This window comes from Panthera onca, chromosome A2 (genome assembly GCF_046562875.1).
Source record: "Panthera onca isolate mPanOnc1 chromosome A2, mPanOnc1 haplotype 2, whole genome shotgun sequence".
NCBI classification, from domain to species: Eukaryota; Metazoa; Chordata; class Mammalia; order Carnivora; family Felidae; genus Panthera; species Panthera onca.
In genome coordinates this window covers 65,718,143-65,744,269 of record NC_138340.1, presented here as the reverse complement: position 1 = coordinate 65,744,269, position 26,127 = coordinate 65,718,143, and the positions used below count along the sequence as shown (strand labels likewise).

At 51.9% G+C, this 26,127-nt stretch overlaps 1 protein-coding gene across 7 annotated transcripts in view; it reads left to right on the top strand.

Moving 5' to 3' along the window:
- The window catches only part of GRB10 (growth factor receptor bound protein 10), a 186,854-nt gene that overhangs the window by 31,205 nt on the left and 129,522 nt on the right, over positions 1-26,127 (top strand). For 6 of the 7 annotated variants that reach the window (XM_060632134.3, XM_078442606.2, XM_060632137.3 and 3 more), the window contains exon 2: positions 1,977-2,127. The gene's annotated coding sequence lies outside the window, so the exon portion shown is untranslated. Of the gene's footprint in view, positions 1-1,976; positions 2,128-26,127 lie in introns of those variants that run through there. The other variant, XM_060632141.3, reaches the window with a different exon arrangement.

Genomic DNA, 26,127 nt, shown 5'->3' with positions numbered 1-26,127 from the left:
GAACCGTGAGATCGTGACCTCAGCGGAAACCAGGAGCCTGACCCCCGAACCCCCTCAGCCAGCCAGATGCCCTGGTGCCCGCTGTCAGGAGCAAACGTCCCCAGTGTGTGTTGCAAATTTAAAAGCATACGTGTGAGAGCTACATCTGGAAGTAGCCATGGGGCATTCGGATCAGACTCCAGAAAAAGATTAGTTTTTCTGGAAAAGATGGGAAACCTCTCAGAGTGTGAGGAGTGGATGTGTTACGTGAGCCAAGTCCGTTTCCCCGGTCCTGGCCCATTGTCATTTCAGAGACCCTCATGCTTGTCTGACCGTTCACCTTTTTTTTTTTTTTTTTTTTTTTTTTAATTTGTGGACAACCTAGCTGCTAGAATTTAGAGACGTCCCGCCTGATACACTTGCTGTAATCCTTTTCGGATTTAGAGACGTCCCGCCTGATACACTTGCTGTAATCCTTTTCGGAGTTACAAATTCTTTGCGAGGATGACAGCAGGTGCCCTCGCACCTGTAAAACGCCTTTGCGTGTGCAGGTGGCGTTCAGTGTGATGCCCCCACGTACTTTTGTGACCTGCGTGCCCCTCTCGATCCTAAGGCCAGCGTCCTGTCCGAGCATCAGTAGGCTTCACAGCCTGTAGGTGGGTGGCGTGTTCCGCGTCTGACAACGGGCGCGCTGCCGGCCGAGTCACATTCGTGAAAATCTAGCATTCGTTCAGCGTTTACTGTGTGTTGGGTCCTACAGCTTGACATGCGTCAGCTCGTTTCCTCCTCGTAAAAGCCCTTGGGGGGAGATGGTATTTCCATGTCGATTTTGGAGCTGGGGACTCGGGCTCAGTGAATTCAGTGACTCTCCCGACTCGCCCGGGTGTCACCTGCAGAGGCACCAGGGCTCTCTGGCTCTCGTGCGTGATCTCCAGCCAGTGTGCCCGGTGGGACCGCCTGCGGTGGTTTTCTAGTAAATTCTAGGTCCCTGACTTCTTCCATCGCGGGTCAGCAGCAGGGCACGTTTTATTTCCACTGTCGAGTGATCAGGAAAGGTTAGTCTAGGCATCTCCTCTCCTTGCAGGGGCACCCACACCGCGGGCAGGGGACCGGCTCGGACACACAGAGGCGGCAGCGGTGATGAACGCTCCGTGCTCTTCTCCCTGCTGAGTCGTTGGGGGCGTGTGTGTCACTCGGCACGTGACGATTCAGCAGCATATGTTACTGTCCTCCGGGAGGTGGGCTCTCTCCCCACCGGCCTGCAGAGGAGCCCGGCTCAGGGAGCACCCTGGTGACTGGAAACTCCCCTCCAGCTTCTCCCTTGGTGCTGACACTCCTCTTCAAGCCTAGAACAGCCCTCCTGCCCGTCCCTCAGTAGATGAGTTGCATAAAGTGGCGAAAAAGGAAGTGGCCAGGGGTCAGACCGCGGGTCTGCCCGCTTCTGCCCCTTCCCGCTGAACGCGCATGCGCCTCGTGGAGAACATCAGTCCGTGCTCCCTGCCGGCACCAGGGGGCGGGTACCCGGGCTGAGACGGAAGGGGGTCTCTGTGGGGTGGGGTGAGGGTTGCAGCCTGCGAGGACCCCGGGAACGACGATGTTGGCTCGGATCTGGGCTCCCGGCACGAATGCTAGGTACACTTGGCCTTGCGAGAGGGCAGAGGTCTGTGCGTTCCGTTCCCAGCCTGCCTCGGGGGCACTTGGCTTCTACTGCCGAGGGAAGACGGTGACCCGGGACACGGGGTGGCCTCCCCGTGTCCTCCGGTCTCCGCCGGCAGGATCTGCCCCTGCAGTCGGTTGACATGCCGACTAGAAAAAGCCTGGTCCTTGTGGACCTCTTCCTTTCTCTGCTCCTTGTAGAATCTTTTAAGTTAAATCTCCCTGAAAAGAGAAATATTCCATGTGTCTGTTTCAAGGAGACTGGAGTCTTGGGTGCAGAGCAGAAGATTTGTGTTTGGCCAAGTTCAAGGTGTTCAGTGTCGGCCTCTTTGACTTTTCAGCTTTGGAGCCGGGCATGAGGCTGAACCGGAGCAGGGAGCTGTGGGGACCGGGAGCCCCGCGACCGTGACCGGCACCTGGTTCTCACCTGGGTCCTCGTGGTCGAGCCGAGGTGGCTGCCAAACCAGCGGAGCCGGAGCGAGCCCCTGACAGGTAAGGTCTGTTCGGTCTTTACCCAGAGGTGGGATTCTCTCTTGGGAGAAGCATCTGGTAAACATTGATTGAGCTGAGATCAGTAAGTGAGGGTCGCTGTAGGCAGGGGCCTGACGACGGATGCTTTCTTCCGGTGTTTCTGCACCTGTCTCTGTGTCCTCTTTCCTCCCCTCTGCTCCCTGCGCTGAGCTGGGTGACTTGAGAGATCTCGCCGGGCCTCCCTGGGCTCTGCAGACCACCCTCCATGCCCGCTGTGCCTCTCCCTCGCCTGCCCCCCTTTGGTGTTCCTCCAAGAAGCTGTTGTGTTTGGCGACGGGCCAGGACAGAATGGGGGGCGGCTCCTGCCTCAGGCTTTGTTTTCCAATAGAGCTTGGAGCTTGTGTGGGGAGCGTCCCACCTTAGCGCTGGTAGTGGGGTGGCCGTAAATAATGAGCCTCTGGGGCAGGTGCTACACCTGGACCTTCCCTTCTGTCCCGGTCCGCTGGGGTGTGGGGTTCTTACCATGCTGTCCATGGGGCTGCAACGCTAGTTGGAGAACTGAGGCTGGAACAGTCTTCCAGCAAACGGGCCTGCTACAGCCTTTGGTCCCAGGGAGGATGGTGGGTGCTGGAGAGTGTATCAGTCAGCTCAGGCTGCCATAACAAATACCCCGGGTAGGACAGCTTGAACAGCACATGTGCGTTTGGTCACAGCTCTGGAGGCCAGAAGTCTGAGACTCTTAGGAAGCCTCCGTCTCTGGCGTGTAGATGAACGTCTTCTCCTCGGTGCCAGCATGGTCTTCCTCCCGTGTGCCTCTGTGTTCTGCTTTCTTTTTCTTCTAAGGACATGAGTCCTCTTGGATTGAGGCCTACCCAAGACCCCGAATTATCTTAATCACCTCTTTAAATTTTTTTTATAACATTCATTCAGTTTTGAGAGACAGAGTGTGAGTGGTGGGGGAGGGGCAGAGAGAGAGAGAGAGGGAGACACAGAATCAGAAGTAAGCTCCAGGCTCCGAGCTGTCAGCCACGGAGCTCGAACCCATGAGCCCTGAGATCATGAAGTGAGCTGAAGTCGGATGCTTAACCGACTGAATCACCCCGGTGCCCCCTTAAGCACCTCTTTAAAGACCCTATCTCCAGATATGGCACATTCTGGGGTCAGTGTTCCAGTGGCACATTCTGGGGTCAGCGTTCCAGCATGGGAATGTTTGAGGTCAGCCCCTAACAGACAGGACTCTGGGCTGAGGAAGTCGGGTCCAGATTTCTCGGGGACAGAGGTGCTGGCCTTTCTCTCCCCATTTCCTACACTCACATCCCTTCTCCTGTTCCGTATTACCACCTGTCATGACCCTGGACTCCCTTGGGTTTTCCTTGCCTGTCTATAGTGCAGAACAGGAGGGTTCTAATCCCTTCATTAATCGGGTTTATTCAGCAGATCCTTCCCGAGCATCAGCCTCACGTTAGATGCTGAGTAACATTTTAGAATCCTGTTCAGGTTCAAAAGGTGCACGCGTGGACATTTCGTGTTTCTTTCTCTCTGGATAGTGAACACGAAAGTTGATTTTTTTTTTCTGGGGTGTGATCCCTCCCTGCCCTCCGCCAGGCAGTGAGCCCTCATGGAGACCATGTTCCCCACACGGAGTCGGGCTTAGCTCTGGCCTCCCTGCTCCTGCCCCCATCCCACCGAGCAAGGCTTGCTTCCCATGAACCGCGACATCAGACTTTTACCCCAGTCCTGGAGGAACGCCACCACTGGTACAGTTTGGTTTCTGTAAACCAGAGGGAGATGAAGAAAAGGGGCAGAAGCGTCCTATCCGGCTCTTCCTGGAGGCTGCAGAAATCAGCGTGGGGAACGAAATGATGGGAGAAGTAACCTCATCGTGGCCCCCATCCCATCCGTGTCCCACACCCAGGGCACAGGTGCTTTGTCTTGCCTCTGTTTTCGCCTTCCTCGGCGAGCACTTCGTGCCGGAAGCTCCGGCAGGCGTGGTACGGAAGGAAGGTACCTGGTGTCGTGGGTCGGGCTGATGCTCCCACGTGGCCGTGGGCATCCTTCGTGGCCCCTGTGCTCCCTCCCGCTGACCGGCTCCTTCATCCGTGCCTCGGGGTTGTTACGCGTCGTGCCGAGACTCCTTGAGGGTCAGGACTGGTTTTGTCCCTGGCAAGCTGATTGCAGCGTGGAAGGAACACACCTGGAAAAAGGCCCGAGGCGTCCCTGATCACGCTTGTCCCCACTTCTTTGATTGTCTGCTCAGCTTCCACCCCGCGTCCCGGTCTTACCTGTTACCATCAAAGCCGCCAGCCTCTGGATTCCGACAGCCCCATCAGGGACGTCTTGGCGTGGGCACGCAATGAAACGAAGCCTCGTTTCACAGTTCATCCTCCTGTCTGGGGCCTGAAATCTAGTTATCCGTGGCAGCTTAAGCGTGGGGGTTTGCTGACGTGGAAGGCACCGTGTGGGGCGTGTCACGTCTACCCTCCGGGACTGGGCAGCTGGGTCTGGGGCTGTCCGTCCCCTGTTTGGATGAGTTTGCATGCCCAGCGAGGTCACTAGGTGTAGGGACTAAATGGTGGGTCCCCGAAGTTTGGTCCAGGGACGGCATGTCCAAAAACACTGTAGCCACAAAACCCTTTCTTGACCTGAACGCTGATGTGGTGACTTCTCGTGTGGCATGTGTGGGACCCATTGGGTGCTTGGGGGGCCTGGAGCCCACTGGGTCTGGGGGATGGCTGGGCAGTGGACACGGGTGCCTTTGTGGTCACTGACAGTTCTCGCGATGGGCTTGTCCAGGGATGAGTCTTAGATTTTGATTTTTGTATTTTTTTTAAATGCTTATTTATTTATTTGGGGGGGAGAAGAGCGCGGGTGCAAGTGGGGGAGGGGCAGAGAGAGAGAGAGAATCCCAAGCAGGCTCCGCCCTGTCAGTGTAGAACCAGATGAGGGGCTCAAACTCACGAACGGTGAGATCATGACCTGAGCCGTAATCAAGAGTTGGACGTTTAACCGACTAAACCACCTGTGTGCCCTGAAGGTCTTAGATTTTTTAAAAACCAGTTTGTATTCTCTGTGGCCTCACACTGCACCCTTAGTCCTGGCCAGACGAGTCTAAAATGCACTTTCACGGGACACGGAGGGAGCCGGGGGGCGTGCAGGTGTGTGGGCTGCAGGCACAGGCCATTCCGCTGGGTGGTCTAGTGTGTGCATCTTCTCCAAGGTGGTGGTGACCCCACCGGGGACGGGGTGCGGCTCCTTCCATCCTCCATGATCCCCTGCGTTAAAGAGAACTAATTTGGCCCCACGTTAGGCTCCACTAACTTGAACACGACCTATGACATATTAGATAAAGCATTACATTGGTTCTCATTTTCCTGACCTTTTTCTAGTCATTGATTAGTTCCAGAGAGCACAGTTTGGACTAGCTAACTGTCCCAGGTGGGGCACTGGGGTCTGCAGGCTGGCCACGACCCTGCACACATGGAACATTCTGGTAGCAAGAGGTTCCCTTTAGAACTCATTTCTCAGGGGCACCTGGGTGGCTCAGTCGGTTAAGCGTCCGACATCGGCTCAGGTCATGATCTTGTGTGCGGTTCATGAGTTCGAGCCCTGCGTTGGGCTCTGTGCCGACAGCTCAGAGCTTGGAGCCTGCTTCAGATTCTGTGTCTCCCTCTCTCTCTACCCCTCCCCCTGCTTACACTCTGTCTCTCGCTCTCTCTCAAAAACAAATATTAAGAATAAAATGAGCTCACTTCTCTTTGATCTGTGAGTCGGAGCCCCATCCCCTGGGGGTTCGGGAAGATGCCGTAACATGAAATAAGAGGGTCTGAGAGGGACCCAGTTAGTGGCTAACAGGGAAATTAATAAATCATAGGCTTTGGTTTGCAGGGTGGCTCTGACCGGGGCTCTGGATTTGGGTGGAGCCAGCATGGGAATCCTGATCCTGGAGGGGCGGGGTCGAAGGCTGTCAGTGAGGGTGGGGGGGGATGATTTGGGCATTAGGGCCGCCCTCCCTTCTACCTTCACAGTCGATGCATCTCAAGAGCCCTGTTTATTTTGGGGTCTTAGGGGGAGGGAGGGAAAGATACAGATGGTCTTACCTGCCCGACTTCTTTTTTGTTGTTTTAATTGTTTTTAAAGTTTATTTATTTATTTTGATAGAGAGAGAGAGAGAGAAACAGAGCACATGAGCTGGGGAGGGGCCTAGACAGAGAGAGAGAGAGAATCCTAATCAGGCTCTGTGCTGTCAGCCTGGAGCCCGACTCGGGGCTCGATCCCACGAACCGCAAGATCATGACCTGAGCCAAAATCAAGAGTCGGACGCTTAACCGACTGAGCCCCCCCCCAGGCGCCCGTTACTGTCCTAGTCTTGGTCCCACGGAGGCCTCTGAGCTTAGCCATCCTCTGACCCCAGGTTTTAGTTGCTTGTTTTGTTCTCGCAGTCAACTTGGGTCAGAGCATTGCACCCCCAGACCCTGTGTCGGCTGCATCGCACCCTCTGCGGGGCCTCGCCTCCAGAGCGTGCTCTCTCCCGACAGCAGAGGTGGGCCTGCGCCCAGTGGTGCGGGCCCCCGGCCCCTCAACATACAGCAGGAGGGTGCCCCTCTGGGCCTTGGAGCCTTGGGATGGGGGGGAGTGGTGGTGGTAGTTACTGCTGCGGCGGGTGTAACCTGTGTAGCAGGACAGGAGGTGGAAGCCATTTCTCTGCCCGGCTGTGCTGACCAGTCACACCTCCCCGTTTACAGTATAATTTAAACCCACACCTCCTAAGAATCTAACTGTAAATGGAGTGACTTCTGTCTTCTTCTTTTCAAGAGCAGAGAGTCCCAGTTGTGCCACAGCTTGAGGCCAGCCAGCCAGGAAGGGAGTTTGTTTTTTGTTTTTGTTTTTTTTTTTTTGTTTTGTTTTTTGTTTATTTTGAGAGGGGTGGGGGGCAGAGAGAGAGAGAGGGAGACAGAATCCCAACCAGGGTCCGTGTTGTCAGCGAAGAGTCTTGACACAGGGCTGGAACTCACGAACCATGAGATCATGACCTGAGCCGAAACCAAGAGTCGGATGCTTAACCGACTGAGCCTCCAGGCACCCCCACAAAGACAGACCTGGAAGGAACTGGTGTGCACCTCAGTGTGTGTCCTCCTCTCCGGACTCCTGTCACCTCCTGAGTTTTCTAATGGTGCCTGCTTCTCTCTTTCCGCTCTCCCGTTGCTCCCCTGTTGACTGTTGTTTCTGCCATGTGCTCCCCACTGAAAGCATCCTCGCAGCCTCTTGGCAGACTTCTGTGTCCTCCCGTGGGGTGCCCATATTGTTTTATTTCTGCCTCGTTTGGGGCGCTTGACCCAGCGTGCCCTGATGCTGGGGTTGCACGAACCTTCTCTCCTCCTTGTGCTGAGAAGCCAGGATCCTGTGGCGCGCCCCCCCCCCCCCCCCCCCCCCCCCGTCAGCTGCTGCATCTGATAAATATCTGATTGAGCTGTTTGCACTGTTGGGTCCAGATACGTTGGGGTCTTGGCACGTTATTCCCCGAGGGTGGAAGGAATCTAAAACTCACTAACATTGAAGGAAGCAAAATAATCTGTTTGCACCCGGCTTTTAAGTCCCTTAGAGATGCAGGTCTCTAGCTCTCGTTTGTTTCAAGAATGTGTGCAATTGTCACGGAGGCATTTGTAGGACGGTCACACGGACACTCTTGCCCACTCCAGCCGGAGTCCTCACCGTGCTGGCATCTGTGGTCATCTCGTTCCAGGGCACCATTGACCTTGTTCTGGGAGTGACAGGTGATTTTCAGTTGTGCTCTGGACATCTCGGGTTTATGCTGTGAGATTCGGGGGTCCCATTGTAATCTCCTTAGCAGGTGGTTTCCCTGGTGGGGCGTCGCCGCGGGACTGCGTAGGGCCGGGGGACTCATGCCAGCTGGGTCCGGGCAGCACCGCCCGAGCTCAGCTCCTTGTCACAGCCTGGAAACTCACACCTTCCTGGAGCACAGGCTCCTTGTGGCCACGTGCAGGGGAGACTCCACTCCCCTGCACCCCCTCGGGGGTGTGGAGGGTGCACATGCACGGCCTCATCACCTGTCGGGGCTCACTCAGCTCCCACTGGACGCTGCTGACACGGAAGGTGACGGTGAGGAGAAGAAACGCCAGCTAAGCCCACCTCTCCCTTGTTACCTTCACGATGCCAAGAGGGATTGGAGGCCTTTGCATCATGTTAAAATGTGCAGTATCGACAAGTTTCTGAGAACTTTGGGTATTTGAGTACTTAAGTGTAAGCTAACACGCATTTAAAAAATTAAAAACAAATTTTTTTTAATGTTTATTTACTTTTGAGAGAGAGAGAGAGAGAGAGAGACCGAGCGCGCACAGGGGAGGGGCAGAGAGAGAGGAGACACAGTCCGAAGCAGGCTCCAGGCTCTGAGCTGAGCTGTCAGCACAGAGCCCGATGCGGGGCTCGAACTCAGGAATCGTGAGATCGTTGCCTGAGCTGAAGTCAGACGGTTAACCAACTGAACCACTCAGGCATTTCCTCCCCCCGCCCCCCCAAAACATTTTTTTTAATGTTTATTTATTGAGAGAGAGAGAGAGAAAGAGAGAGAGAGAGACAGAGTCCCAAGCTGCCAGCACAGAGCCCGATGCAGGGCTCAATCTCGGGATCCGTGAGATCATGACCTGAACCAAAATCAATAGTCGATGCTTCACTGAGCCACACAGGCGCCCCAAAGGTAACAGGCATTTTTCCTGGAAGCTCAGTGTTTTTTGAGCAGTGACAGCATCAAAATCAATTTGGACAATTGCAGGGGAAGAGTGTTTAACGCAGTGTTGAAGGTAAGCCTCAGGGACCTCAACCAGGCTTTTGCTGTTCCACTACGGCGGGCGTAGAATGCTTGCTTTACTGCACGTGCACTTCCTTCTAGGCTTGTGGGAAAGTGTGTTCCTCCTTCTATCCCCCTCTCTGGATGTGATCTCCTCCAGCCAAGGGCTCAGGCGTCTGTCTTGGGACGTTGCCGTGGGTCTACCGGTCGCGTGCGTCTTGGGCTGGGAGAGAGCAGGTGTACGACTGGTCAGGAGGACAGTGTCCAAGGCAAGTCGATGTGGATAAAGTGCCAAGGGCGCTGTCTCTGTCTTAAGATTGGGAGCCCCAGGCACATGGGTGGCACCTAATTAATTCTTGCTTGGTCTGTAGCGTCAGGGGCAAACCATTGGGGGGGATGCTGTCAGCCTATCTTTATCTTATTTATTTTACTCATGTTTACAACGGTGAAAGATGATTCCTGGACTTAACTTTCTTCTCAGACAGCCCAGACTGGTCTGGAAGGGCCTATCCTGTCGGTCACCCAGTGAGTTATCTTGGGATATGGGGGTCAGCCTAGGCTGAAGATAGGGCCTGGGTGACTCATCGTCTAAGGTAGCTAATGTCTTTCCTGTCCTGTTAAAGTGGTCAGCGTCATTAGCCTGGAACTCGTGTATCTTTGTGACATAAAAACATAACTCTTCTGGAATTGGCATTGGACGTGGCTGAACTTCGCGGACACTGGGGACTAGTGGTAGGAAGCTAGGTTTTATAATTACTGTAGGTTTCTGCCGCTCTTGGGTATTTAGAATCATGGCTTGTATACTTTGGCACTTCTAAATGTGTCAGCCCAAGGGTGACTCTTACCAGGCTCCACATGTTTGCAGTCATGGAAGCTTCTATTGAACGGGATTGCCCCGAGATGGACGCATGGATGGACAATGACAAGGAGACTTCCTGTGTGCACCTGCTGTGGTTAAGAGAAAAAATGGAGACCTTCACGTGTGCACCTGCTGCGGTGGAAAAGAGAAAACGGAGATCTGCCTGTGTGCACCTGCTGCGGTAGAAAAGAGGAAACCGAGACTTTCACGTGTGCACCTGCTGTACTAGAAAGAGAAAATGGAGACCTTTCTGTGCGCACCTGCTGTAGAGAAAGAGAAAAGGGGGACCTTCATGTGTGCACCTGCTACAGTAGAAAAGAGAAAACAAGCAATGAGGAAATATTTTTCTTGCTCTTCAGTCCTTGTCCAGAGGTGGTAGCTCATCAGCTTTCCAAGTGGCTTCACACGGGAACGCTAAGAGCAGCACGGATCATGCCGCTGCCTGTGGCCATCTTAGAAGTTGTGCAGAGGACTCTGTGCCTTGGCGTGTGCCAGGGGGACTCGGTTCCTGAGGTAGCAGAGGGAGTCCCATTCAGGCTGCTTCCCCGTGGGGATCCCTGTGGCAGCTCCTATGCGTGATCTGTGGCTCAGACATTCCAACTGTCAAGAAATACACGTTCCCTATTTCTTTCCGGGAGTAGGGGCAGCCTGGGGATGCTATTGCTGACGGAGTGTCTGGGCCAGCAGGCTGCTGCAGAATGTTCTGGGTCGAAGGGGGGTTCATTTTTTCTGAGTTCACAGTCTCAATGAAAGGAAGATGGAAGGATGCAGTAACGCGCGATGGGATTTACGATAACAAGTACCCGCTGGTCGAATGCTCGATCTAAACATCCCCTGCCTTCAGAAGCAGCAGACCTGGGTCCTGAAGCTGGGCTGGGGGATGGAGAGAGGAGGGTGGCATTCTGGACATGCCCCTCTTTGTCCTGTCAGGGCTTCTTTTGACAAATCGCTTTGTAGACAAGCGAGTTGATATCTGAGGGTCCGGAGGGAGTGTGATGGATGTGGGGGCTCCACCCAGAGATTATCGCTTTTTTAGTTATTGTGACCAGTGTTATTAGTTATTATTAGTTATCGTCAGGGCCAGTGCGGGAACATGTTGTTTCAAAAATAACAGATCCTGGGGCGCCTGGGTGGCTCAGTCGGTTAAGCGTCCGACTTCGGCTCAGGTCACGATCTCGTGGTCCGCGAGTTCGAGCCCCGCGTCGGGCTCTGGGCTGATGGCTCAGAGCCTGGAGCCTGCTTCCGATTCTGTGTTCCCCTCTCTCTCTGCCCCTCCCCCGTTCATGCTGTGTCTCTCTCTGTCTCAAAAATAAATAAACGTTAAAAAAAAAAAAAAAAAATAACAGATCCTGCCAATTGCAAACTTCGGAAGAAAAACTCTTGGTGGTTTGTTATTTTTTGTTCAGTGTATTTATTTATTTTGAGTGGGGGTGGGGGGGAGAGGGAGGGGCAGAGCGAGAGGGAGAGAGAGAGAGAGAGTCCCAAGCATGTTGACAGCATAGAGCCTGAAGCAGGGCTCAAACTCATGAAACCCTGAGGGCATGACTTTGAGACAAAATCAAGAGCCGGAAGTTCAACCAAGCCACCCAGGTGCCCCTTCGTGGTTCGTTATTGTGACTCCCATAGTGTAGGACTAGTGAGGCCAGAATAGATACAAATCTATTTTTTTTGAAAACAGAACAATTAAAAAAAATTTTTTTAATGTTTCTTTCTGAGATAGCCAGAGCATGAGTGGGGGAGGGGCAGGGAGCGAGGGAGACACAGCATCCGAAGCAGGCTGCAGGCTCCAGGCTCTGAGCTGTCGACACAGAGCCCGACGCGGGCTCGAACTCACAAACCGTGAGATCATGACCTGAGCCGAAGTCGGACGCTCAACTGACTGAGCCACCCAGGCGCCCCTTAAACAGAACAATTTTAAAATTCCATTTTACTATTAGACGTTAAGGAATTTTCTAATAAAAATCCAAGTCACGTGGGAAAGAGATTAATGCATTTGTAAACCTCTAGAATTGTGCCGTTTGAAGAAGTTTTAGTGTCCTCTAGGTTTTAGAGACCCATTTTGACCCTTTATTTAGGTGAGAAAAGCAGAGTTTCTAAAAAATACGTATTTTCATTTAGCACATCTTCCTAAAGTAGGAGTCAGGACTTCCCATGATGGGTGCGAAAGAAATGGCCTCAGTAGCTTTTCCCTTTTTGGGGGGTGGGTCTCGCCCTGTCCATGAGACCAGAGCTGTTTTCCCTCAAAGTCTATGTGGCCAGAACAGATAAGGTTATGTTTTTACCTGGACCGGCCTCCATCCCCAGAGGGCTCTGGTCCCAAGGCCCCAGTCCCGGCCACAACCTCAGTGCACCTGTTGCCTAAACCTTGGGCTGTGGGCTCCTCATTTGCATACGGCCTCACATGCTGGCCAGAAGGAGGGGGAGGAAGAGGAAAATGCAAGTCGACCCCCAGCAAGTGTCCAGCAATGGGCTCCTTCCCGTGGTCCCACCCTGAGTGTTTTCTGCTGCTTCTCCCGGCCTGGCTTTGGGGCTCCATCCTGCGTTGCTGAAGTATCTTGTGTCCCCTACATCTGTGCTTCCTCCCACCTCCTCGCTCCCCAGCTCCCCAGTTCCCACCACTGGCCCAAACTCGGCCCCCGCCATGGAGCCTCCCCTTTCTGGTGTGGCCTCGTTAATGTCAGTCTGTACCACACGTGGCCCCCAAGCAGTGATTTACAGTAACGAGGTGCCTGCCCTCCCGCCTGGCCCCGGAGGCAGGCGTGTCCCCACTTGCCGTCAGGGCCCTGCTGAGGGGCAGCGGGTGTCCAGGGGGGCCGTGTGGGTTTGTCCGGCGCCCCCCTCCTCGCCCCGTGGGTAACACGTGTCCACCTGCAGAGATAGGAGACACCCATCCTCCTGCGAGGTGTGTTCCTGCATTTAGCGCATCTCGTCCAGGCCAAACCCTTAAGAAGATACATTATCTTACAGTAAAACCTTGGTTTTTGAGAGCATAATTCATTCCGGAAACACGCTTGTCATCCAAAGCGCTCGTATCTCAAAGCGCACTTCAAGGACCTGTAGCTCAGTTGTGATCACGTGACGTTTGGCGTCCCGTACGACTCGTATCGCAAGACATCGCTCGTTTATCAAGTTAAAATTTGCTAGAAACGTTTGCTCGTCTTGCGGAACCCTCACAGGACAAGTTCCTCGCAATCCAAGATTTTATGGTATGATCCTCAGGGCTCGACTGTATCTACACTGGGGGGATTTTTAACTGGGGTAAATACAAGCTTTCCCTTAGAGGAGCGAGAAGCTGTGTAGGAGGGCAGCGGATAACGGATTGGTGGCGTGGACAGAAGAACCGCGAGGGAAGAGGGGTCAGGAGTCAGGAGCACCTGAGCCAGCAGTGGTCACGACCTCCGCCCATGTCAGGCAGCCGCATCTCACTCCCACCTGGCGGGTGAGGAGGGACCCTGCGACCGTCTGTGGGCCACGGGATAGTGGGCGCAGGGCCTGAACCCGGCCTTGGCTCCGCTCTGGCCTGGCTCTTAATCCTGACAAGGACGCAACAATCAGAACCGACGGCCGGAGCCTGTTCTGACCTTCCTTTCATGTTCACAGGAGCGGGAAGGACCTCCTGGTAAAATAGGCGGGATTTACGTGCCGCCAAATGGTTTTCTTTTCCTCCAGTTCAACTTTGTGGCTTCCCGTAGTGACGCAGCGTGTAGCCAGATGAAGCACCTTCCAGACGTGGTTTGACCTGCTCTGTGGCCCGTTCTTCTTCTCGCCCCTCTCTCCTCCCCGTCCGCCCCCGGTGCCCTCCTCCCTCCCCTGTGTCTCTGCCTGTCAGAGGGGATCCAGCAGCTGTTTTGAGGACCAGGGTCCCTGGCAGCGTGGGATCCGAGGGCAGAGCAGTGCAGGCGGGGGCTTGATTTTAAGAGGACCACCCCGGCTTCTCTGCCGGGAGGTCTGCAGTCGAGCAGCTGGGTACGGGGACCGAGCGCTCGGACCACACTTGGTCGGGGGTGGCAGTTAGGGTCTGCCTCCGGGGGGCGGCAGGCGTGTGGAAGAGAGAGCTGGCTGGGCTCACAGATGATGCAGTGTCTCTGCCCGAGCCAGTGGGTGGAGGGCGTTTGCGTGTGCTGATTGGGAGAAGCAGTGGGGGCCTTTGAGGGTGGACACTTAGGTCAGAGAGGCCGGGGGGTGGGGGCAGACAGCCAAGCGGCAGCGGGCAGGAGTCGGGTGTGTGCTTGGTGGGAGTCAGGGGCCGGGTCCTGGAAAAGACACAAGGTGATAGTTACAGGGACAGAGAGAAAGGAGCATCACACCGGAGGGAGGGGGTCTGAGAACTGGGTGATGGCCCCCAGTATTTAGAGGTCTCAGTGTCAGAGGGTCACTGCTGTGGAGACCAAGCAGGAGCACGCGAGCGAGGTGGTGTCCTGGCATCCTGGGAGGTGTTCATGGGCCCTGAGTCCAACGGGTGGCCATTCCGGGTGCCGGAGGCCTGGAGCCTGGATCCTGGATGAATGCGGGTTCAGGAGTGCGGGGACAGGGCCGGCCGGGTGGATTCGGGGAGCGGAGAGAACAGGTAGTCGTAGAAGACGTGATGAGTTGTGAGTGTTTTCCCGTATAATTTCGTAGCCGCGTTGGAGTGGAATTGAATTAGAAACCCACGCACCTCGCGTGACACACGCACACGGACGTGGTGTTCATGTGGACTTACGCACATTGGCATCCTTGTGATGGATGGACACGTAGAGCGTTCAGATAGTTTCCGGCTTTGCTGGAAAAAAGACGTACCCTTGTGTCCAGCTAACGTAGGTTCGGATCAGTAAGAAGGTTGGAGGGCGGAGATCCTTGGGGCTGGGGGTAACTTGTGCCTTATTTCCCTGCCTTGCCCTCTGCCCGGATATTGCCTGTCACCTGGACGGTTCTCTAAGGTATGGGTGCTAGTTAGGTGGGCTGCGGTGGGGGGGGCTGGGGCCAGGAGTTTGAAAGAATGACTTGTGACATGAGAGCAGCGTTGAGAACCACACTTCTGTTGGGATGGCCGAGGGGTACTGAGGATGGGCGGGGGAGGCAGAGGGCAGGGCCCGGGACAAGCTCTTGCTGGTAGGTGGGTTCAGTGGGCATGTGGGGTGCTTGGTAGGCAGCAGAGAGGCAGGGACCGTGTGGCGGTGGGACAAGAGGAGGGAAGGGACAGATGTTGTGCAGGCGGACTGAGTGGCTGTGGGGCAGGAGACTCACCCTGTTAAGCCCGGTGTCCGGGGCGGATGTTGTGGGACGGGCACTCAGGTTTTGGCACGTTGGGACCTGTGCGGCGGGGGTGTCTCTGGGCCGTGGGGTTTGCAGACGGAGCTCGGGGCAGTGGGTTTGGAATCTGTCTCATCGAGGTTTGCAGACAGACAGCAAAGCTGCAGGAGGAGCGATGGACAGAAACCTTCCCCGCCCCCTGTTCTTCCTAGTGCAAGAAATAGTCATGGTAGGGAGGACGGAGCCCCTGGGGACACCAAGGTAGACGAGCTGGGGTGCAGGGATCGCAGGGTGACGGGGGCCTGGGCCCAGGGAAGCTGGTGGGGAGGGCCAGCAGTCCTCGGAATATGAGAAAAGACGTTGACTTCACTATGTGACTTTTCGCCTCCCCAGAGGGATCTGGTGTCTTTCCGTTGGTGGTGAGTTACTCAGGTCGTGCCAGAGGACAGAATGTTGCGATTATTCATTGGGAGGGTCTTTATGTTTCCTTTTTGTTTTAAAGTTTATTTTTACTTATTTATTTTGAGAGAGAGCATGAGCAGGGGAGGAGCAGAGAGAGAGAGAGAGAGAGAGAGAGAGAGAGAGAGAGAATGAATCCCAAGCAGGCTCTGCGCCATCAGCACAGAGCCCGACGCGGGGCTCGAACTCAGGAACCGTGAGATCATGACCTGAGCCGAAGTCGGATGCTTAACCGACTGGACCCCCCAGGAGGCGCCCTGGAAAGCAAGTTCTTTTTTTTTTTTTTTTTTTTTTTTTTAATTTTTTTTTTAATGTTTATTTATTTTTGAGACAGAGAGAGACAGCGTGAATGGGGGAGGGTCAGAGGGAGGGAGACACAGAATCCGAAACAGCCTCCAGGCTCTGAGCTGTCAGCACAGAGCCCAAAGTGGGGCTCGAACTCACGAACTGCGAGATTGTGACCTGAGCCGAAGTCGGACGCTCAACCGTCTGAGCCCCCCCAGGCGCCCTGGAAAGCAAGTTCTTTTAAAAGGACCCCAAGTTTAGGTTTAAGTGTAAATAACCCCCATTTTAAATTTAAAACCAACGACGGTTTCTCCTCTCCCCCTGGTGTCTCCCTGGTCACACAAGGTCGGATGCCCTCCTCTGCAGGAGATCTTCCTTTGCTCCGGCTCCCAGGCCTGCCGCCCGTGCCTGGTCCCACGAGCTTCCCTTGACCATGAGGTCCATCCAGGTTGTCCCTCATATCTGAGCACACGTCCCCATCTGTGAAGTGCGGACGGCCCCCTCACGGGTGTCAGGGTTGTCTGGGGCTCTGTGCAAATGTGGCTTCCCTCTCGCCATCTGCTCAGGGAGTGTCCCACCACTTCTGGGAAGGCGGTGCATGGCATTCTCACCGACCCCCTCATTTCACGTTCCGGAGAATCTGTTGTTTTCCGTGGTAATGCATTTCTGACGGAGGTCGGGAGGCCGCTGGGCCTGTGCATCGTCTCAGCTGTTCTCTGTGGCTCGTTTGTTTCTTGACTTTTCTAGCGATGCGTCTGAGTCCATGGGGTCAGTCCTTACGGGAGCCTTCAGGAACTGGATTAGGAGCCCCATCCCGGACTCAGCACACGATTGCACGCCTGTGCGTTAACCACGGCGGAGGGAGGCCCGGCTCTCAGGCCCGGTGCCCACGGGCTGGGGCTGCTGGAAACAGAGGGTCAGTGTCCACCATCGGCCTCTCCTGGCTTGCGTGGACCGGATCCCGTTCCTGGGCACTCCGCATCTGGTCTCTGGATTGGGGCAGAGAGGATCTCAGGGACTGACCACACAGTTGGCCGGCACGGGTGACCGGAGGCAAGCTGCTTCTGCTTGGGCTCCTGGCCTGTCCGGTGGGGACAGAAGTAGTATCTCCACGTGGCTTGTTCAAGGATTCGAGCTTGTGTTCAGTCAGGAGGCTGAACAAAGCACTTGGGTGGAAGGCACTGTGGGCTCTTGAATAGAATATTCCAAACAAGTCTCTTACCAAAGGCTGAGAATATGAAGCCCAAGGTCCTTCTCCCACGTACGGTCATGTCCAGACCTCGTCACGGTGATGAGGCCATCTCTCCTGCCGGCCGTCAAGATGGGTCCTGGCCTGCCGCATCTCCCACTTTCACCCTTCGATCGGTGTTCTAGAGTGGGTTCTGTTTCCATGGGAAAAAGGGGTAGATTCGTAAAAGGCAGAGAACGTACCAGCTACAGCTTCCAGCCGGGGATCTGGCCCTTAGGATTCGGGTGGAGCATTTTGAGGAACTGATGATATGGTTTACCCCCCAGCTTCCAGAAAGCGAACTGTGAGTCTTCGAGGCTTTATTGCAGTCTTTTCCCAATTCTGTTCCCCTTGCACACGTCATAAAAAAGGATTAACAGTGTAAACCAAAGAGAGGAGGGTAGTGGTTCTCAGCTTTGGAAACACTGGGGAGCTTAAAACCATGCCTGCGTCCCCAGGATTTTATTTTTGCTGGTCTGGGGTGCAGCCCAGGCACCCGAGGTGCCCTGTGGTTGGGGCTTGGCCAGAGACACGGAGCCCCCTGGGACTCACTCCCAGCTTCTGGGCTGCAGTATTGTGTGTGAGCAGGTGCCCAGGTGGTGCCTGGGGACCACAGTTTAACAACCACGGGACTGTGGGCGTGTACTTCTGGACTGACCTTTGTTACCTCCTCTGTCCCTTCCCATCACTGGCCTCAGGACCTTGACCACTGCACTCCGTTTCACGCCTGTCAACCGCGGGAATGATACTAGGGTGAGTGTGTGTGTGTGCGTGTGTTTGTACACATACATAACTATCCCTGCCCAGCCCACTACGTGGTCTCAGGAAGCACTTGAGAAATCCTGTCTTTTTCTTTTTTCTTTTTTTCTTTGTCTTGACAAATGGAAATAATTGACAGTAAGAACATCTAAGTCCATGGCTTTCTTTATATGTTGGGGTGAAGGTGGGAGGAGTACGGGCTTCAGTCCTTTTTATCTCCAGAGTTTTCTACCCTAAGGATCTTTTTTTAAGATTGTTCTGATTTTTGGCGTACGTTTTAAATAAAAGTTCTAATTTCATTAAAGTCTCCAAATTTCTTTTTTCTAATTATTTTTAAATGTTTATTTTTTGAGAGAGTGAGAGAGAGCACAAGCAGGGGAGGGGCACAGAGAAGGAGACACAGAATCCGAAGCAGGCTCCAGGCTCTGAGCTGTCAGCACAGAGCCGGACGTGGGGCTCGAACCCACGAACTGTGAGATCATGACCTGAGCCGAAGTCGGATGTTCAATCGGCTGAGCCACCCAGGCGCCCCGTCCAAATTTCTTTTTTTTTTAAGTTTTTTAGTTTGTTTATTTTGAGAGGGAGAGAGAAAGAGAGCAGGGCAGAGGCAGAGAGAGAGGGGGGAAGAGAGACAATCCCAAGCAGGCTCCGTGCTGTCAGTGCAGAGCCTCTCTTGGGACTCGAGCTCACGAACCATGAGATCATGACCCCAGCCGAGATCAAGAGTTGGATGCTTAACCAACTGAGCCACCCAGGCGCCCCCCAAATTTTTTTCTTTATTAATGTCTATAAAATTACCACATGATTAAAAAAAAATACCGTATTCTTTTGCTTTTGTTCTGTGCATGGAGTTCTTGTTTTTCATGTAAATTTCTTATCGAAGTATTATGTCCATTCATTTAAGATTCTAATATGTGGATGTTTTCTTGTTTGGAGGAGAAAGGCTGAGCCCTGTTGTTCGTCACGAACATGCCCTCTGCTGTCCACAGTACATTAGCATGCCTTTCCTCCGCTCTGCACTTTGCTGGCCTTGTCCCCTCTCTTGTCACTTTGCGTCCTGTTCTTGCGTCTCTGCCCCTCCCTTCCTGGCCCTCTTCTCACAGCATTTCTGTTTCAGTGTGCCTTGAGTATGTTTCTTTTTTTTCCACATTGGAATACTTTGGAGGTTATTTTGAAACGAAGGGAATCAGGTTGTTGACACCCATCTTCTGAATAAATTGTGAATGCTACCTTCGTCACCTGGTTTCTGTTTTCCCTTTGATGTTTGAAGTATTCTTAGTTTCTTCTAATGCCTTTATTATGAGTTAGAATGTGAATATGCTGTTTTCAGCTCTGCAAGCGATGACTTTAATATATCCTGAATGTTGGCCTGGTAAAGAGTAGGGTCCCCGGCTTTTATGGGAGGTATCGCTTTCTTTTTAAAAAGTCCCGCAGTGATTTATTTATTTATTTGAGTTTATTCTTAAGAGCGACAGCACAGGCGGGTGAGGAGTTAGAGGGGGAGGGAGAGCGAGAATCCCAAGCAGGCTCCTTGCCAGCACAGAGCCCAGAGTGGGGCTCGAACCCAGGAACCGTGACATCATGACCTGAGCCGAAATCAAGAGTCGGTCGCTTAACCGACCGAGCCACCCAGGCGCCCCCCTCCCCCCCCCTCCGTGATTTATTTTAAGACTTGCAGCTTCTCTTTTTCAATTTTATTTTCATTTATTTATTTCCTTGCTTTTACTTCCAAATCAAATGTTCTTGTTTAGCCTGCCCGTCGGCAGTTACGCTGGTTGGTCTGGTTGGAGTCCCCCCGGGTGTGCTGTCCTCGGCGGAGCAAGGAACAAGACCAAGTTCTTGATCGAGAAGGCATTTAGTCGCTCTCTGACAAGTGCTGTAGGATTCGTGTCAGGTGCTGGCTGTGGCCGCGGGGCAGGGCCACAGGGCGACGAGCTGGCACTGGGCTGTGCGGAGCGTCAGGAGCTGAGGGCGACCAGGCTGTCGCCTGAGTGTCCTGAGGAGGAGGCAGTGAGGAGAAAGTAGGAAACAGGCACGCCGGAGGGAACAAAGTAAGTGCCTTAAGGAGACGTCTCGGCTTCCCCAGCAGGGTGAAATGCACATGTTGGATTTCTGGTCAAGTGAAGATGGAGAGAGTCCCCCAGTGTGTGCTGTCCTCGGCGGAGCAGGGAAGCCACCCTGCAGGTGACTTCAGGGGTCTTGGAGGCGGCTGGTTCAGTTCTCGTAAGAGTAGGTCAGAGGAGGAGACGCGCTCGGGAGCTCAGGTGTTTGCCACGTCCGGGGCGGACCAGGAAGGCAGGGGAGGGGTGCGGGCAGGGGGAGGGGGCCGGTGGGCAGCAGGTGCGTGCCACAGAAGGCGGTGAGCTTTCAGGCGAGAGGCGCCACGTACACACTTGAACCTGAACCTGTCTTCACATCGTGGGTCGTATCCCATCGCCGCAGCTGACATCAAGGTCATGTGTGTTCAGTAAGGAAAACAGAGCAGAGGAGGAAATCAGAGCGGATCGCGTGGATCCTGAGCCCCCACTGAGCACTCTGCCAGGTGATACGAGCCGGGTGTACATGAGGTGCCGGGTCCCTCGCTGCGCCTGCCAGCATCTTGACATTTGTAGCATACGGGGTCCCCGCTATGGGAAGGATTGACAGACACTTGAAATCGGCCACGAGCGTAATTCCCAGTAGGTTGTGATGAGAAAGGCATAGGTATGCCTGCCGGTCTCCAGAGATTCAGTGAGAAACTCAGAAAAAGCGGTTTTGGGTGCAACATTTAAAATCTTAGGATGGTCTCGTCATCGTCATTTAGCAGAAGTTGCCCTCAAAATGGAAAAAAAAATAAACATGAAACAAAAAGAACAAAGGCATGTTCAAGTCCAGCTGCTGGACCCAGAAGTGTAAATATTGACGTTGTTGAGAAAAATGTTGACTCTAGCATCAGCAGACTTTTGGCTCTGCTTGAACTATTTTTCTGAATTGTTGTCTAATAAGGAAGAAAGTTTAGGCTTCATGGTGAAGATTATTTAAACTTTTATCACAAGTTCAAAACCCCGTTAAAATGGATAGACTCCAATACATTATTTATAATGGGATTCTGGCAAAGGAAAGACTCATAATTAAAAGGACATATGGAATCCACACAGCGAGATGAACGTAGCAGTAAGCCTCTTTAATTGAAGGAAGACAGGACAGCAGTCACGGGTACAATCTCTTCGTCATTCTACAACGGTTAGAGAGAATGCCGTTTATTGTTACAGAAAGCTCTAGTAGCAACCAGCCTAGGAGGCTTTTCCTCAGTATCTGTACCAAGCACATCATTTTGAGAAGTCAGCTGATGATTTAAATGTGCAGTTCGTGAGGCTCCTCGGGGGCTCAGTGGATTAAGTGTCCGACTTCGGCTCAGGTCATGATCTCACCGTTCGTGGGTTCGAGCCCCATGTCGGGCTCTGTGCTGACAGCCTGGAGCCTGCTTGGGATTCTTTGTCTCCCTCTCTCTCTGCCCCTCCCCTGCTCATGCTCTGTCTCTCTCAAAAATAAATCAACGTAAAAAAAAAAATAAATGTGGAACTCTTTACAAAGTGGTACAGTGTGTCATCGAGCCTGTATTGTTGTAGGACGTTTAGAAGTGAAGTTTTTTGCTCAGGAGCAGGATGAGGGTTTCAGTCTCCACGAGAGCACAGATCACGACCGTGGTCTCAGTCTTTGTCAGGTACGGGTGGCAAGATGGATTTTACCAAGGGCTTGCGGTGGGGGTTTCATTTCACCTGCCAGACAGCTGGGTGACGTAGAGTCACAGAGCAGAGAGGGCATTGCTGGTCAAGAGAGACCAAAACGGACAAGTCTTAACCAATTCCAAGTGGTAAAACTGGTGTGACCAGGAAGCATGTTGGAAATTAAAAAGAGAGGCGCCTGGCTGGCTCAGTCGGTTAAGCGTCCGACTTCGGCTCAGGTCATGATCTCGCCGTTTGTGAGTTTGAGCCCGGCGTCGGGCTCTGTGCTGACATCTCAGAGCCTAGAGCCTGCTTTGGATTCTGTGTCTCCCTCTCTTTCTGCCCCTCCCCCACTTATGCTCTGTCTCTCTCTCTCTCTCTCTCAAAGATAAACATGAAAAAAGATTTTTTAAAAAGTTTGTACAGAAGTGATATTTGCAAGCCTTGCTTTATCCATCTTCAAGTTTTAACATCCTAAGAAATTCTGCAGAATCTCATGCTTACATTTAAAAAAAAATTAGCAAAAGTTTTAAATTTTATTAAAGGAAGCTCATTGAACAGCCATCTTTTCTATGTTTCAAAAAAGCAGATAGGGGCACCTGGGTGGCACAGTCAGTTAATCATCCAACTCTTGATCTTGGCTCAGATCATGATATGACAGTTCGTGAGATCAAGCCCCACATTGGGCTCTGCACTGATGTTTTAGAGCCTGCTTAGGATTCTGTTTCTGCTCTCTCTCTCTCTCAATAAATAAATAAACTTAAAAAATAAAATAAAAAAGAGGATAAAACATATAAAACATAAATTTCCTATTTTAGACCCTTCTAAGTGTGCAATTCAGTGGAATTACTTACATTCACAACGTTGTCTAACCACCATGGCTGTCTATTTCTAGAACTTTTTCATTATCACAGACAGAAACTCTGTATCCATTAACCCTCCCTTCTCCCGAGCCCCTGCTCACTTCTACATTTTGTTTGTAGACGGCCTCATGGAAGCGAGATCCTACAACATTTGTCCTTTCCCGACTGACTTAGTTCACTTAGCATAACTTCTTCAAGGCTCGTCCTGTTGTAGCGTGTGTCAAACCTGCATTCCTTTTCAATGCTGAATAATATTCTGTCGTATGGATATGCTGCCTTTTGCTTATCCATTCATCTGTTGATAGACACTTGGGTTGTTTACACTCTTTCGCTATTGTAACAATGCTGCTTTGAACACGGGTGAACAAGTACTTGTTTGAGTCCTTGCTTTTGCTTCTTTTGGGGCTTATGCCTAAAAATAGAATTTCTGGACATAACATTAATTCTCCATTTGATTTTTTTGAAGACTTGTTATACTGTTTTCCACAGAGGCTGCGCCGTTTTGTATTCTTACCAGCAGCAGAGAAGGGTTTCACTTTCTCCACATCCTCGCCAATGCTTGTTTTCTGTGGTATCTCACCATGGTTTGATTTACATTTCCCTAATGACTAGTGGTGTTGAGTGTCTTTTGATGTGTTCATTGGTCATTTTTATATCTTCCCTGGAGAAATGTCTAGTCAAGGCCATTTTTTAAATTGGTGGCCTGTTTTCTCACTGTTGAGTTGTAGGTGTTCTTTATATATGCTGGATATTAATCCCTTATCAAATAAATGATTTGCAACTATTTTGTCCTTTTTTATGGGTTTTTGCCATCTCTTGATCGTATCCTTGGTACAAATGTTTTTAATTTTGATGAAGTCTGATTTGTCTTTTCTTGTTGCTGATGCATTTGGTGTCCTAACTGGAAGTCTTTGTCAAATCCAACATCATGAAGACTTTTTCTTATGCTTTCTTGTAAGAGTTTTACAGTTTTAACTTCTAGGTTTAGGTCTTTGATCCATTTGAATAAATGTTCATGATAGTGTAAGATAGGAGTTCAACCTCATCCTTTTGCATGTGGATATCCAGTTTTTCCAAAACCGCTTGTTGAAGAGGCTGTCCTTTCCCCATTGAATGGCCCTGACACCTTTTGTTGAAAATCAGCCTGCCATCATACGTGAGGGTTTATTTCTGCGGGCTCTGTTGTATTCCATTGGTCTTTCCATCTGCCCTTCAGCCATTTCACACTGTCTTTATCACCAAAGCTTTGTAGTCAGTTTTGGTTTGTTTTTTTTTTTTTTTTTAATTTTTTTTTTTTTTTTTTAACGTTTATTTATTTTTGAGACAGAGAGAGACAAAGCATGAACGGGGGAGGGTCAGAGAGAGGGAGACACAGAATCTGAAACAGGCTCCAGGCTCTGAGCTGTCAGCACAGAGCCTGACGCGGGGCTGGAACTCACGGACTGCGAGATCATGACCTGAGCCGAAGTCGGCCGCTTAACCGACTGAGCCACCCAGGCGCCCCTGTAGTCAGTTTTGAGATCGGGAAATGTGAGTCCTCCAACCTTGTTCATCCTTTTCAAGATTTTTTTTTTTTTGGCTGTTTGGGGTCCTTTGAGGGTCTATACGAATTTTAGAAAGGTTTAATCGATTTCTGCAAAAAAATGCCAGGGGAATTTGTGAGGGATGGCACTGACTCTGTAGATTGCTTTGGGTATTGTCATCATCTTAAAACCGTTAAATATTCCCAGCTATGAACACAGGATGTTTTCCATATTTATATTTCCTTTATAGTCTTAGAGCGACGTTTGTAATATTTAGTGCACAAGTGTTTTGCCTCATTAGGTAAATATATTCCTAGTTGTTATTCTTGATGCTGTTTCAAATGGATTTGTTTTCTTCATTTTTTTTCAGATTTTTTTGTTGTTGGAGTATAGAAACATAACTAGTTTTAGTGTGTTATCTTACATTCTGTAACTTTGATGCATTTGTTAACTCTAATTATGTGTGCGTCTTAGTAATTTTTAGGGTTTTCTATGGATAAGATCGTGTCGTCTGTGAACAGAGATTGTATTAGTTCCTTTCCAATTTGGATGCCTTTATATTTCTTTTTCTTGCTGTATTGCTCTAGCTAGAACTTCCAATGCTATGTTGAGTAGAAGACGCAAAAACTGACATCCTCACCTTGTTTCTGATCTTAAGGGAAAAGCTTTCTATCTTTCACCGTTAAATCCGATGAGAGCTCTGGGTTTGATACATTTTATTGGAGACTCGAATTACTCTGATATTCTTACTGTATCGAACTATAGTGTTCTCATCCCAAAGGGAGCTACTCAGCAGGACTTACGGGATGTCTGTTATTCTGACTGAGAAGAAATCTCATTTGGTAAATGCTTTCAAAGGTCGTATTTAGGTGATAACATTGGCATGTGTATGTGATATTTCTGGCACTCCAACACCCATTAAATTTGAAGCTTCGGGGGAAAGTTACGTGTCTCCACGTGTTGAACATGTCCAAGAGTTCCGGAGGCAAACAAGGCTGGGCAGGGCAGCACGCACGGAGTGAGCTGGAAGGAATGTGGGGAGCAGTGGCAGAAGGGGGCGTGGGGCAACAGGGCAGCCATTAGCACAGGTGCCGAGAGGGTCCTTAAGGGGCCAGAAGGGTGTTAACCCCTTCCCAAGGCCCATGGGGATGTGGGCGAAAGGGAGAAAAATAGCCTGCTCAGGGAAAGGAGGCTGCGGGCTGAAGAAGGTGGAGGGTGTGTTTGGAGAAGGGCCGGGGGCTGGGAGGTTGACCACGCAGAGTCATCAGACTCAGATAGGCACTGGGGAGGCCTACAGGAGACACCACGTGTGGTCCTGGGATCTGGCCGTGGTTGGCTGGGGTGTATACGTCAGGGTTCTCCTGAGACACCGAACATGTGTGTGTACATACAAAGAGATCTATTTTAAGGAATTGGCTGACGTGATTGTTGGGGACTGAGAAGTCTGAAATCCCTGGGCCAGGCTGGCAGTCTGGAAACTCAGGAGTTTGCTGCAGCCTTGAGGTCAGATCCCTTCTTTGCGAAATCTCAGTCTTTGCTCTTAAGGCCCTCAGCTGATTGCACGAGGCCCACCTCTTGTAGGGAGGGTAATCCCCTTTGCCTAAAAGTCCAGTGATTGCAGATGTCAACCACTTCCCCAGAGTACTTCCAGAATAGCAGCTAGGTCGGTGTTGGGATTAAACGACTGGATGCTGGACACACGGACGCATGAGACTTGCTACCATAGGCCCAGGTTGACTTATGGGCCAGGCAGGTTTACAGGCTTGGGGGCTACTGGCCTTGCCCAAGGCTGGAGGGAGGTGACCAGCCACAGCTGTGCCCATGCAGTAGAGGGGCAAGTTACCTCGTGGGGCCCTCCCGCCATCTTGTTAGGGCTTCCATGGCCCCTACCCTCTTCCCTTCAGCCTAGCAGCCTCTTACAGGTCATTCTCTGGTTTCTGTGCAGATGGATTAAAGGATCCTAAACACTTAAGAGAAAACATAATTGCCTGGTAGTGGATGTTACAGATTTAGGGCACTTCTGTTCCTTTGAGCTGAAAGAGCAATTTAGTAGTGTTTTCCTATCTTGGGTCTGTATTAGTTTTTCAGGACCGACCGCCTTAACAGAATTGTACAGACTGGGCAGCTCAAATAACAGAATTTATTTCCTCTTGGCTCTGGAGGCTGAAGTCTGAGATCGAGGTGTGGGCAGGGCTGGGACCTCGTGAGGCCCCTCTTCTTGGCGTGTAGACGGCCGTCTTCTCCCCGTGTCTTCCCGCAGTTGCCCCTCTGTGTGTGTCTGTGTCCTCAGGTCCCCTCACATTGACT